Source organism: Hemiscyllium ocellatum, chromosome 14, assembly GCF_020745735.1.
Source record: "Hemiscyllium ocellatum isolate sHemOce1 chromosome 14, sHemOce1.pat.X.cur, whole genome shotgun sequence".
NCBI classification, from domain to species: domain Eukaryota; kingdom Metazoa; phylum Chordata; class Chondrichthyes; order Orectolobiformes; family Hemiscylliidae; genus Hemiscyllium; species Hemiscyllium ocellatum.
In genome coordinates, this window is record NC_083414.1 from 66,616,132 (window position 1) to 66,629,853 (window position 13,722).

The following is a 13,722-nucleotide window of genomic DNA, read 5'->3' on the forward strand; positions in this document are numbered from 1 at the left end:
TCTCCAAAGAGTTCCAACTTCTTCAATCTGTCCTCATAACTGAAGTTCTTCATCCCTAAAACCATTTGGGTAAAACCATTTCTTGTATATGCCTCCTACTGTGTATACTGTTTGTGTTACTGTATATACCTGTCCCACAGATTCCAGGAGATACCAGTCCCTGGGGTAATGTCCAATAGCTACCAGGAGGTCCATATCTGTTGCAACTCGCCAGATGGCGCTGTTAGTCGAGCGGCGACGTTTCTGCGACTGCCGCAGGCGATGGTGTCTCTGCGACGGCGCAGAATGCCGGGGGCCGATGGATGGCGACATCTCTGCAACAGGCGGCAGGTGGCGGTGTCTCTGCGGTGGCGCAGGGTGCCGGTAGGCGACAGTGTACCAGCGATCGGCAGATGACGGTGCGTCTGCGGCGGTGCGGAGTGCCGGCGGCCGGCAGGTGACGGTGCGTCCGCGACGGCCGGCAGGTGACGGTGCGTCCGCGGCGGCGCGGAGTGCCGGCGGCCGGCAGGTGACGGTGCGTCTGCGGCGGTGCGGAGTGCCGGCGGCCGGCAGGTGACGCAGTTGTGACTCCTGTTGGTGGCCGGACCGTTTGTTGGCGCTCCCTGTTTCCCGGGAAGATTGTGGGGAGCGTTGGAGCAGCGCTTTCTCTGATCGCAGTCGATGTGAGCGGGGGCGACCATTTTACAATTAAAGTCGGTTTAACGGTCGGGTACATGGTCACGGAGTCGCGAGTGCCTGAGGTAAGAGGCTGGATGCCGCCGGAGTCCCCCGGCCCCGGCGGGTAGAAAGGCCCGGGATCGGCCTGAGGCCGGGCCCGAGACAAAGGGAACAAAGAGAAGGCGGCGGCGGCACCGAGTGAGAGCACCGCCCGCGGAGCCCCGCAGCTCAGACCCCAACCCCCCACCCCCACAACACCCCCACACAACCCCCCACCCATCCCACAACACCCGACCCCCACAACCCCCCCCCCCCACAACTCCCACACACCCACCCCCACCCCCATAACCTCCACCCCATGACCCCCCACCCCCACAACTCCCAACCCCCACCCCTGACCCCCCCACCCCGAGCCCCCACCCCCATAACCACAAACTCCATAACCCACACCCCAACCCCCACCACCGCCACCCCCCACACGCCCACCCACACACCCTCCCGTGTTGCGCTCCCCACGTCCTGCCCCCTGTCATTACCCCCCCGTGTCGTCTCCCCCCACCCCCGTGTCGCCCTTCTCCCCCCCCACCCACCCCGTGTCGCCCTCCCCACTCCCCCCACCCACCCCCGTGTCGCCCTTCTCCCCCCCCACCCACCCCCGTGTCGCCCTTCTCCCCCCCCACCCACCCCCGTGTCGCCCTTCTCCCCCCCCACCCACCCCCGTGTCGCCCTTCTCCCCCCCCACCCACCCCCGTGTCGCCCTTCTCCCCCCCCACCCACCCCCGTGTCGCCCTTCTCCCCCCCCACCCACCCCCGTGTCGCCCTTCTCCCCCCCCACCCACCCCCGTGTCGCCCTTCTCCCCCCCCACCCACCCCCGTGTCGCCCTTCTCCCACCCCCGTGTCGCCCTCTCTCCCCCCCCACCCACCCCCGTGTCGCCCTTCTCCCCCCCCACCCACCCCCGTGTCGCCCTTCTCCCCCCCCACCCACCCCCGTGTCGCCCTTCTCCCCCCCCACCCACCCCCGTGTCGCCCTTCTCCCCCCCCACCCACCCCCGTGTCGCCCTTCTCCCCCCCCACCCACCCCCGTGTCGCCCTTCTCCCCCCACACCCACCCCCGTGTCGCCCTTCTCCCCCCACACCCACCCCCGTGTCATTCCCCGGTCTTCGTTCCTCCCCCCCCCCTTCTTTGCTCCCCCCCCCATCTTCGCTCCCCCCCCGCCTTCGCTACTCCCCATCCCCCCCGTCTTCGCTCCTCTCTCTCCCCCCCCCGTCTTCGCTCCTCTCCCCCCCCCCGTCTTCGCTCCTCTCCCCCCCCGTCTTCGCTCCTCTCCCCCCCCGTCTTCGCTCCTCTCCCCCCCCGTCTTCGCTCCTCTCCCCCCCCCGTCTTCGCTCCTCTCCCCCCCCGTCTTCGCTCCTCTCCCCCCCCGTCTTCGCTCCTCTCCCCCCCGTCTTCGCTCCTCTCCCCCCCCCGTCTTCGCTCCTCTCCCCCCCCCCGTCTTCGCTCCTCTCCCCCCCCCGTCTTCGCTCCTCTCCCCCCCCGTCTGCGCTCCTCTCCCCCCCCGTCTGCGCTCCTCTCCCCCCCCCCCCCCCGTCTGCGCTCCTCTCCCCCCCCCCCCCCGTCTGCGCTCCTCTCCCCCCCCCCCCGTCTGCGCTCCTCTCCCCCCCCCCGTCTTCGCTCCTCTCCCCCCCCCGTCTTCGCTCCTCTCCCCCCCCCGTCTTCGCTCCTCTCCCCCCCCCGTCTTCGCTCCTCTCCCCCCCCCGTCTTCGCTCCTCTCCCCCCCCCGTCTGCGCTCCTCTCCCCCCCCCGTCTGCGCTCCTCTCCCCCCCCCCCGTCTGCGCTCCTCTCCCCCCCCCCCGTCTGCGCTCCTCTCCCCCCCCCCCGTCTGCGCTCCTCTCCCCCCCCCCCCCCGTCTGCGCTCCTCTCCCCCCCCCGTCTTCGCTCCTCCCCCCCCCGTCTTCGCTCCTCCCCCCCCCGTCTTCGCTCCTCTCCTCCCCCAGTCTTCGCTCCTCTCCCCCCCCCGTCTTCGCTCCTCTCCCCCCCCCGTCTTCGCTCCTCTCCCCCCCCCGTCTTCGCTCCTCTCCCCCCCCCGTCTTCGCTCCTCTCCCCCCCCCGTCTTCGCTCCTCTCCCCCCCCCGTCTTCGCTCCTCTCCCCCCCCCGTCTTCGCTCCTCTCCCCCCCCGTCTTCGCTCCTCTCCCCCCCCCGTCTTCGCTCCTCTCCCCCCCCCCGTCTTCGCTCCTCTCCCCCCCCCCGTCTTCGCTCCTCTCCCCCCCCGTCTTCGCTCCTCTCCCCCCCCCCGTCTTCGCTCCTCTCCCCCCCCCGTCTTCGCTCCTCTCCCCCCCCCGTCTTCGCTCCTCTCCCCCCCCCGTCTTCGCTCCTCTCCCCCCCCCGTCTTCGCTCCTCTCCCCCCCCCGTCTTCGCTCCTCTCCCCCCCCCGTCTTCGCTCCTCTCCCCCCCCCGTCTTCGCTCCTCTCCCCCCCCCCCCGTCTTCGCTCCTCTCCCCCCCCCGTCTTCGCTCCTCTCCCCCCCCCCCCGTCTTCGCTCCTCTCCCCCCCCCCCCGTCTTCGCTCCTCTCCCCCCCCCGTCTTCGCTCCTCCCCCCCCCGTCTTCGCTCCTCTCCCCCCCCCGTCTTCGCTCCTCCCCCCCCCCCCCCAGTTTGCGCTCCTCCCCCCCCCCCCCCAGTTTGCGCTCCTTCCCCCCGTCTTTGCTCCTCTTTACCCACCCCCGCCCGCCACCCCAAACAGACTTTTGTCTCACCTTCTGTCATGAGACTTCCAAAGAAAAACTTGCCCCCACTTTTTCTCACTGTCCATCCTCCTGAAGGTTTGGCCCCTATTTCCTCCCCTCCACTTGCCCTCATCTATTCTCCACTTCAATTTGCTGTTCCTTGCTGCATCCCAACCCCTGACGCTGCCTTTTTTGCTCTACTGCTCTGCTTCTTGTCAGCTTGGTAGTAGCAACTGTTTGATTTTATCAATACGTGAATTGTGCAAAATAAACTTTTGTTGAATTTTTTCCTGATTCAACTGTAAGCCAAGTATTTGGTAGTGAGTCCAATATATTGGACATGAGAGTTATTTGTGGAGGTCTTGCATTTATTTTAAAGGTTACACAGAAACATCCTCTGTTTCTCCTCCTTGTTACTTTTTTGCATCTTTGCTGGGGCTGTTAGTATTTCATGGCATGAATTTGTTACTGAGTACAGTACCTTAGCATATCACCATTCGTGTGTGAGCCAAGACAGGAAATGACAGGCAACTTGACCTTGCAGGCAATTACATCCACATGCTTCTTGTAGGAATTCCTGTGCTGTGATCAGGAGCTGAAACTCTCCCTCGATTAACAGACCCCTTTTGGATTGGCTAGTCTTTCATGGCATTTGTGAAATTCTGTGTCACTGGAGCCCAATCTGCTTAGCAGATGACTAAAGGGACATTCTTTCACTAAACCAGTTGAAATGTCTCAAATCTACTTCATTTTTGGCAAGTCCTTCCAGCTGACAAAAATATTTTAAATCAACCTATTCTGAACTGACGTACCTCTAGAGTAGGTGTGACTTGAACCCAGGCCTTTGGACTCCCAATGGGCCGAGTGAACCCTACAAACAAACTAGCAGATAGCCGGTGAATGCACTGTTTGAAAACTTGTGGACATAGATTAAATAAGAACCTTCAGATGAACACTTGATAGACAAATCCTCAATGAACTTAAAAGCATCGGAGCTGTGAGAGGGGAGAAGCGGAAAGGCAGAATTAATTGTAGAGCTGTGTGCTGAGTGGCTGCCTCCTGCTGTACGATTCTGTGGTTTTCTTGGGATCTTGTCTTCAGTGCCACGCTATACTTATAGGGATTACATTGTACTTTCAGTTACTTTTGTAAATGAGAAAATTAGACCTTTTGAAAAGTTGACAGCAAATTTATATTTGGGTGTGTAATATATATTTTTAATAAGGAGAAGAATTATCATTTGGCAAGAAGGGTCAAATATCGGGCTGGAGAATTCTTGTAGAGTTGTGTGTAAAGAGCTAGTTTATTGAGCCTTTTAAATTGAATTATGCAGATTAATCACCACTCAAAGTTTTTTTCTGTTTTATCAAATCATGAGAGGCATGGATAGGGTAAATGGGCAAGCTGTTTTTTTTCCCTGGGGTGGGGGAGTCCAAAGCGAGAGGGCCTAGATTTATGAGAGAGAATAGATATAAAAGGGACCTAATAGGCAACATTTTCACACGATGCATGAATGGAATGAGCTGTCAGAGGAAATGGTGGATGCTGCTCCAGTTACAACATTTAAAAGGCATCTGGATGGGTATATAAATAGGAAGATTTTAGAGGGATATGGGGCAATGCTGGTAAATGGGACTAGATTTATACAGCATATCTGGTCGGCATGGACAAGTTGGACTGAAGGGTCTGTTTCTGTGCTGTATATCTATGACTCGGACTGTTTTTGCATCCAGTGCACACGCATCATATTTCGACATGACATACAAAATTTACAGCGGCTGAAATATACAACTACAAATAGTTTTGATTTATATGGAACCTTTTACAGTCTCATGACTTACAAATGGAGTACTTTTTGAAGTATAGTTACTGCTGTAAAGTAAGTTTAGTCACCAATTTGCACACTGCAAGTTCAACGAAAAATGATGAACTGACCATTTTTAGCGAGGTTGGTTGAGGTTGAAGAACTTTCTTGCTCTTTGAGTACTGCAGAAGAATCTTTCATATCCATCTAAGGGCAGATGGGATCCTGGTTTATCGTGTCACCCAGAAGACTGATGGGCGCAGTCTAAGTGTACTGCAGTGGAGTGAGACATGACCCCATCATCATCCGGACGAGGTGAGAGTGCTTCATCACTGAGCTGAGACTGATGCTTCTATAAATTCTATAAATCAGAACATATTATAACTGAATTCTTTTTTAAACTAGCCAACCATTTCCTTTGGTATTGACAACCCTGGCTGTTTCTCTCAGACAGGAGCTGGCTGGAGACCTGTTTGTGAATAGCACTGTTTAACCTGAATTTTGCCTGTTGAGTTGACTAATCAAATCCCCTTACCACAGTCATCTTAAAATGACAGGTCTTTTACACAGAGCTCCACTTGGGAGCAAAGTGGTATTACTGAGTGGAGACTCCAGACCAGCAATAAGCAATGTAGCCAGTGATTGGCTTCATTCAGATAGCTATCAGTTTCTATTATGTTAATTGATTTAAAGAACAGTTGCTGCCTGATAGCTCAGTGAGTAAATGATTAAATTATGGCGGCACGGTAGCTCAGTGGTGAGCACTGCAGCCTCACAGCACCAGGGACCTGGGTTCGATTCCAGCCTCGGGCAACTGTCTGTGTGGAGTTTGCACATTCTTCCCGTGTCTGCGTGGGTTTCCTCCCACAATCCAAAAATGTGCAGATTAGGTGAATTCGCCATGGTAAATTGCCCATAGTGTTAGGTGCATTAGTCAGGGATAAATGTAGGGTCAGGGAATGGGTCTGGGTGGGTTACTCTTCGGAAGGTCGGTGTGGACTTATTGGGCCAAAGGGCCTGTTTTCACACTGTAGGGAATCTAGATTAGATTAGATTCGCTACAGTATGGAAACATGCCATCGGCTCATCAAGTCCACACCGACCCTCCGAAGAGTAATTCACCCAGACCCATTTCTCTCTGACTAATGCACCTAACACTATGGGAAATTTAGCATGGCAAATTCACCTGCCCCGCAGGGAAACCAGAGCATCTAGAGGAAACTCACGCAGACACGAGGAGAATATGTAAACTCCACACAGACAGTCACTTGAGGCTGGAATCGAACCTGGGACACTGGTGCTGTGAGGGAGCAGTGCTGCCCAGTTGGGAGTACAGCATGCAGTTTTGCTCTCCTAGGTCTAGGAAGGCATATGAGGTACAGAAAAGAAACCAGCTTCACTAAGACATGAGGACCCAAAAGTACAAGGAAGAATTGGAAAAATAAGGACTGTTCATGTTAATACAGGTGACACTGTGTCATACCAATCTGTCTCAATAAATGTGTTTGTTTAATCAACAGGTGTGGCACAGTCAGTGGAAAGAGAAACAAAATTAGCATTTCAAGTCCAAATCAGTCAAATAAGAGATCTGGGGGTATAGGTGCATTGTTCCTTGAAATTGGAGTCATAGGTAGACAAGTTGGTGATGATGTTTGGCATGCTTGCTTTCATTGGTCAGAACATTGAGTACAGGTGTTGGGATGTCATGTTGTGTCTGTGCAGGATATTGATGAGGCCATTTTTAGAATCCTGCATAAATTTGGTAGGATGTTGTTAAACTTGAGAGGGTGTGGAAAAAAATTACATGTTGCCAGGACTGGAGGGTTTGAGCTATAAGGAGAGACTGAATAGGCTGGGACTTCCTTCCCTTGGAGCATCAAAGGCTAAGGGGAATTTCTGGTTGGCATGGAGGGGTTGGATTGAAGGGTCTGTTTCCATTCTGTATGACCTTATGATTCTATGAATTGAATTCCAAAAGAAGGAATCATTGAACATCATGTTAACTGTTTCTCTCTCCAGAGTGCTTCCAGACCAGAGGTTTTCCAGCATCCATAGTATTTTGTTTTTATTATGTTAGTTTTATCCCTGCACTGAGAGCTACAATTTCTGCCTGGATCTCCCTCTTTTTTATTATGCAGGGGTGGTCACAGGGACATGATCCTTTTTGCATGTAAAAGTCAAGGTCTGTGGAAGGGAAGGCAAATGTAATTTTGCAGTTGGCGGCTGCTGTAATTGTTTCCATCAACATAAATACCTTCCACATTGCCTTAATATGATGCTAATGGTATCAAAGCACATTGGGGATTATGCGGAGATTGAACAAAGCAAATCACTGCTTTGGAGTGAAGAATGGGACAGCACGGTGCTCAGTGATTAGCAGTGCTACCTCACAGCGCCAGGACTCCAGGTTTGATTTCAGCGTTGGGCAGTTGCCTGTATGGAATTTGTACATTTTCCCTGTAGCTGCATGGGTTTTCTCTGGAATTCTGGTTTCCTCCCACAGTGCAAAGATGTGCAGGTGGATTGGCCATGTGAAGTGCAGGATTACAGGGGTGGGGTAGGGGATGGGTCTTAGTGGGATACTCTTTGGAGGGTCAGTGTGGACTCAGTGGGTCAAATGGACTGCTTCTACATTGTAGGGTTCTGTGATATGTGCCTCTATGCTGATGTGAAATTTAGGAATGCCAAGAGAGAGCTGAAAAATGTATTGGTGTTCCTTGAGGATGTCACAGTATCTGTGGGTGAGAGAAGAGTGGTAACTTGGTCTCTTAACTTTCAGAAAGGACCTGATAATGGTTGCCATAGGAGACTGAATAACTATGGTAGGATCTCTTGGGATCAAGATAGAAACTAAATTGGAGTATTAATTACCAGCAAATTAAAGGGTAGTTACTGATGCTAGCGTGTCTAATTGTGGTGTTGGGACTAGGAAAGTCTTTCTCAGGTTAGTGCCCTCCTGTACATTTTTGTTTTCATATCAAGCAGTTAGTTTGAAAATACTGCATTGTGCTTATATATACACATGGATAAGAAATTCTGTGAGTGAGTTCCAATAATTCGTAGACCTGAGGTCATTTTTGTGCTCGAGTGAAAAGACAATTTAAAAAATCATATTGGTGCACATGACGTGTATCCTAACCCTAATAAAGACAAATATGGTCCAGGAATGCGAGCTGTTTCAGTGTCATTTGACATTATTTATTAGTGCATGTTGACAAAGTGAAACTTTAACAAAAATATTTTAATTGGTGTATTAGTTTATGAGTAAGTGTCCTTTTAATGTGGTGTGATACCCCTAAATCAATACTCCAGTTGCTCTGATACTTCCATTAGTGATAGCCTCAACAGCCAGTAACTGACTTAAGTGTTATACTTGATCAAAATTGTTTTCCTTGGTTCAATTAGCGATTAGTACTGCAGTTTCACTGTTGGGCTGCTGAGTGTTAGGTGAAATAGATTGCATCAAGAAAATTCTGTTTTCTTGAACAGTTCTGAAGAAGGGTCACTGGACCCAAAATGTTAACTCTTGATTTCTGTCCACACATGCTGCCAGACTTGATGAGAATTTTCAGAAATTTTTGTATTTGCTGCATCAAGAATCTTGTTGATTCAGTAAGCACCTGGACCACTGTACATAGCTACTACAGAAGTGTAAGGTCAAGTCTACAAGTAGATCAGAACAGTGAAGTTTGAAGGAGTTAATGTCAGCATGTTATGAAAAGGAAATGCTCCAAGTTCCATCTGCCAGGACACAGTTAATCAGCAGGAATAGTATGGATTTTTGCTTGATCTTGCTAAGTGGAGAATTTCAGCAATAAAGAACCTGCTAGTGCGATGGAGAAAGAATGGAGAATTCAAATGCTGACCCATAAAATGCATGCAAATACAAAGTTATTGTTACATAGAAACATAGAAGATAGGAGCAGGAGTAGGTATTCGACCCTTTCAGTGCTATTCAGTGGGAACATGATTGAATATAGAGCTCAATACCCTAATCTGTCCACTTCTTTATCCCTTACTCGTTTTAGTTGCAAGAGCTATATCAACCTCCCCTTTGAAAACACAATGATTTGGCCTCAGCAGCATTGTGGTAATGAATTCCACAGGTTCACCACTGTCTAGGTAAAGAAATTTCTCCTAATCACAGGCCTAAAAAATTTACCTGTTATCCTTAAGCTGTTAGCCCTAGTTCTGGACTCCACTGCCATTGGCCACATCCTTTTGGCTTTAAGCTGTCTAATCCTTTTAAAATTTTATAGGTGTTGACGAGGTTCCACTCATTCTTCTAAACTCTAATGAATGCAGCTCACTCTGTTCTCATGTCAGTTGTACCTTCCCAGGAATCAGTTTGGTAATCAGTTTACCATCTGCTATACCTGCATGCTTGCTTTCAGTGACTCGTGCGCAAGGAAATCCAAGTCTCATTGAGCATTCTCCTCTCTCAATTTACGGCCATGTCAAATAATAATTTGCCGTCCTATTTTTGCTACTAAAGTGGACAACCTCTCATTTATCCACATACTGCATCAGCCGTGGATTTGCCCTCCCACTCACCCTATCCAGTCACACTGCAACACCTCCCCATCCTGCTCACAACTCACCCAGCTTTGAATTATCTGCAAATTGACATTTTGCATTTGGTTTTCTCATCTAAATCATTAACATATGTTGCAAATAGCTAGAGTCCTAGTACTGATCCCAGCAGTACCCCACTAGTCACTGCCTGCCAGTTTTTGTTTCCTGTCTGGTAACCAATTTTCTATTCATCTCAATACACTACCCTCATAAGTATGCAATTTAGTTTTCCCTGAAGTGTTGGAGGCCGAGGGGTGACCTCATAGAGGTTATTAAATCATCACGTGAATGGGGTAGATAGGCAGGTCTTTTGACTGGGGTGGGGGAGTACAAAACTAGAGGACATAGGGTTTAAGATGAGAGGGGAAAGATTTAAAAGGGACCGAAGGGGCAACGTTTTCACGCAGAGTGTGGTGCGCATATGGAATGAGCTGTGAGAGGAAATAGTGATGGCTGGTACAATTACAAAATTTAAGAGGTATATGAATAGGAAGCATTTAGAGGAATATGGGCCAAACACTTTAATTTAGGATATCTAGACGGCGTGGATGAATTGGACCAAAGAGTCTGTTTCCATGCTGTATGTCTTTGACTATGACATTAATTTCTTGTATGAGATATTTCAAAAGCCTTCTAAAAATCCAAAAAACCACATTCACCGACTCCGGTGATCAACTCTACTGGTTACATCCTCGAAGAATTCAGTAGATTTGTCAAATGTGATTTCCCTTTTGTAAATCCATGCTGACTATGTCTGATTCTGCCATTTTTTTAAATTGCTCTGCTTTAAAATTCTTGATAATGGACTCTAGCAACATCCCCACTGCTGACGTCAGACTCTGTGGTCTATAATTCCATGCTTCCTGTCTACCTCCTTTTTTAAATAGTGGGGTTACATTAGCAATCTTCCAATGTGTAGGAACTGTTCCAGAATCTTTTAAAAAATCGTGCAGTATGACAACCATTGCAATATGGCAACCAATGCATCCATTATTTCTTAGCCCACTTCCTTAAATACTCTGGATGTAGATTATTTGGCCCTTGATTTATCAGCTGTCAGTCTTATTTGTTTCTCTAGTATAATTTCTCTGCAAAAACAGGTTTGCTTCAGCTCCTCCTTCTCATTAAATCCTGTGTTTCCCATCTTCTCTGTTACATTATTTGTGTCCTCCGTTGTGAAGACAGAAGCGAAGTATGAATTTATTTTGCTGGTTCATCATAGCCAATTCACGCCATTATAGATTCCTTTATTTTGATTCAGGACCATGGTCTCAGTGTCAACTACCACCTCCATATTGATGAAGAATTCTACCATATTATGGTTACTCATCCCCAAGGAACCTCTGTCAACTACATTAACAATTATCCGATTGTTCAAGTTGAGTGTTTTTTTGGCATTTGCTTAGCAACGTTATAGTGAGTTCTTCTGTTGAGCTTGGGTGTAAGTTTTGCAGTCTCTGGAAGTTGGAACCTGTCAGTGGACTGCACAAGTGGAGCAGAAGTGGGTACTGCAGATTAGAGTCAAGATTGGAGTGGTGCTGAAAAAGCACAGCAGGCCAGGCAGCATCCGAGGAGCAGGAAAATCGATGTTTCGGGCAAAAGCCCTTCATCAGCACAAGTGGAACACCTGTCTTCATTTCTGACATGTCCCTGACGAGGAAATAAATTAACTGGTGTCAGAGCAGAAAAGATTTACCAGGATATTGCTGGGAATGATGGGTTTGAGTATAATCATGAGGGGTATATATAAGGTGATTGGCAGGTGTCTTTTCCCTAGGACTGGGGTTTCGAGACTAAAGGGATATATTTTTAAGGGGAGAGGAGAAAGTTTTAGAAAAAAGACCCAAGGGGGATTTTTTTTAACCAGAGTTGTTCATACGTAGAATGAACTTCCAGAGGAAGTGGTGAATACAGGTACAGTTACAACATTTAAAAGACATTTAGGTAAGTATATGAACAGAAAATATGGGCCAAGGACAGTTGGGTAGAACTAGTTTATGTTGGTATTACGCTGGAAACAACAAATGCTGGAGATCACAGCATGTCTGACAGCATCCATGGAGAGAGAGCAAGCTCATGTTTCAAGTCTAGATGACATTTCATCAGAGATTCACTTCAGCTCTGATGAAGAGTCATCTAGACTTGAAACGTTAGTTTACTGTGTCTCCATGGATGCTGGATCCACTGTGATCTCCAGCACTTTTTGTTTACAATACAGTTTCTAGCATCTGCAGTAATTTGCTCCTAATTAGTTTGGGATTATGGTTGGCATGGACTAGTTGGACTGAAGCATCTGTTTCCATGCTGTTTGACTCTATGACCAATGGATCTAGCATCTGTTGCAGTCTTCACACTGAGATCAGGAAGAATATACCTTGCAAAGAAATCTCATTAGTCTGCTTAAAGAAAAGGCTTCATTGAAAAATTGCATAATGGGATTATCCAAAGATTTCTGTCCATATCTGAGCAGTGATTATCCTATATGACCCTTGTGCTGTTTTGTTTACACCAGTGGCTATCTGTCTAACAATAAGTTGTGTTTTCATTTTCTGGCTGGGTTGAAGGCTGTAGTTAGCACTAGTTGGCACACCTGATCATACTTGATTCACCTGATCACTTTTTTTGACAAATTTCACAAAGAAATACTGAAATATCTTAAAGAAGAGAGACACTGAAGTTCCTGGGATCAGCTTTACTCATAAGAAATTCCTCCTCTGACTTCACCTAAAGCTGGAGACACCCAAATCCCAGTGATAAGATAATTTGTATAACTGAGGCTGGTGCTTCAGTGAGACCTGCCTGAAGGCAGAGAGATCCAAGCTGCACCTTACTGGTGCCCTTCTGAAATAAAACTAAAATAAAACCAAATGATAGCTTCATACAGAATGAGAGATCTTGATCTAGTGATGGTCTATGGCTTCTAGTGGGCCACTTTGACCAGCTGAACACTTTGGCCAGTTGTAGAGGGCATCAAAATTCTGTGCAAGGTGTCCTCCTCCACCAGAGTTTAAAAGACTGCACCAAATGTGGGAGAATGCCAAAGTCACAAAATTTCTAATTCTCATCCCGCCCTGGCAGAAATAGGGGTAGTTTCCTTTGTAAATAATTTCAAGGCCGTTGTGATTTAGAAACAAGTAAGAGATACCAGATTGATCTGTGTGAAATTCACAATTGGAAGAGCTGAAATGTCTATAGTTGTGTTTCAGCAGGTAGTTTATTTCACAGCAATGACATTTCACCTGATATGATTTAGGCATTTGGGAACATGGCAGACCTAAATCTTAAACCTTGTCCTGTCTGTAATGCTGTACTTACACATAGGTATATGAACAAATAGTGATCTGAATTCACAGGTTCTCATTTTCCTTAATTCATATTCAATACTGCCAAATAAAGCTGAGCAATTTCTTAGTTTTAAAGAGCTCCTTTTTTGACTTCATTTTCCCAATTGAAAGTCACACTGCTCAAGTATTTTCCTTGTCTCCAGGACAATGTATAATTTAGATAGTGTCTGGAGAGTTTTGAATATAAATTATCCTCTTTGAAGTCAAAGAGAACAGAAACCCTCAGGGCAGATCCATGGGTGGAAAACCTCTGAGCAGTTCATACTTGGTTTCACTGCCAGGAACTTAGTTGCTGGCCCTTGAGAAACTTGGTGACCTGGCAGTGATAGGTCTAGATGTTTGCTGCTAATAAAAAAAGTGATGCACTTGGACCTATCTGGGATTTCTTACAGTCCTGCTTTGAGTCTTTGGCATGGTGACATTTTACCGTGCTCCTTATTCTGTTCCTCAGCTGACAAGTTTATCACCAGTGATGTACAGAAAAGGAAAATATGGTCTGGACAAAACTGTTTACAGGTTTTTCACCTCTAACATTACATTGTCGATGTGCTGAAGAATTAAAGTTCACATGAGGTCAGATTCCTGATTTTGACAGGGAGAGTCAGTTTCTAGTACCCT

General features: G+C 48.5%; 1 protein-coding gene across 3 annotated transcripts in view; it reads left to right on the top strand.

Annotated features, from left to right (window-relative positions):
* The first annotated feature begins 556 nt into the window (after positions 1–556).
* The window catches only part of rad54l2 (RAD54 like 2), a 128,232-nt gene continuing 115,066 nt past the window's right edge, over positions 557–13,722 (top strand). For all 3 annotated transcript variants that reach the window (XM_060835757.1, XM_060835756.1, XM_060835758.1), the window contains exon 1: positions 557–740. The gene's annotated coding sequence lies outside the window, so the exon portion shown is untranslated. The remainder of the gene's footprint in view (positions 741–13,722) is intronic.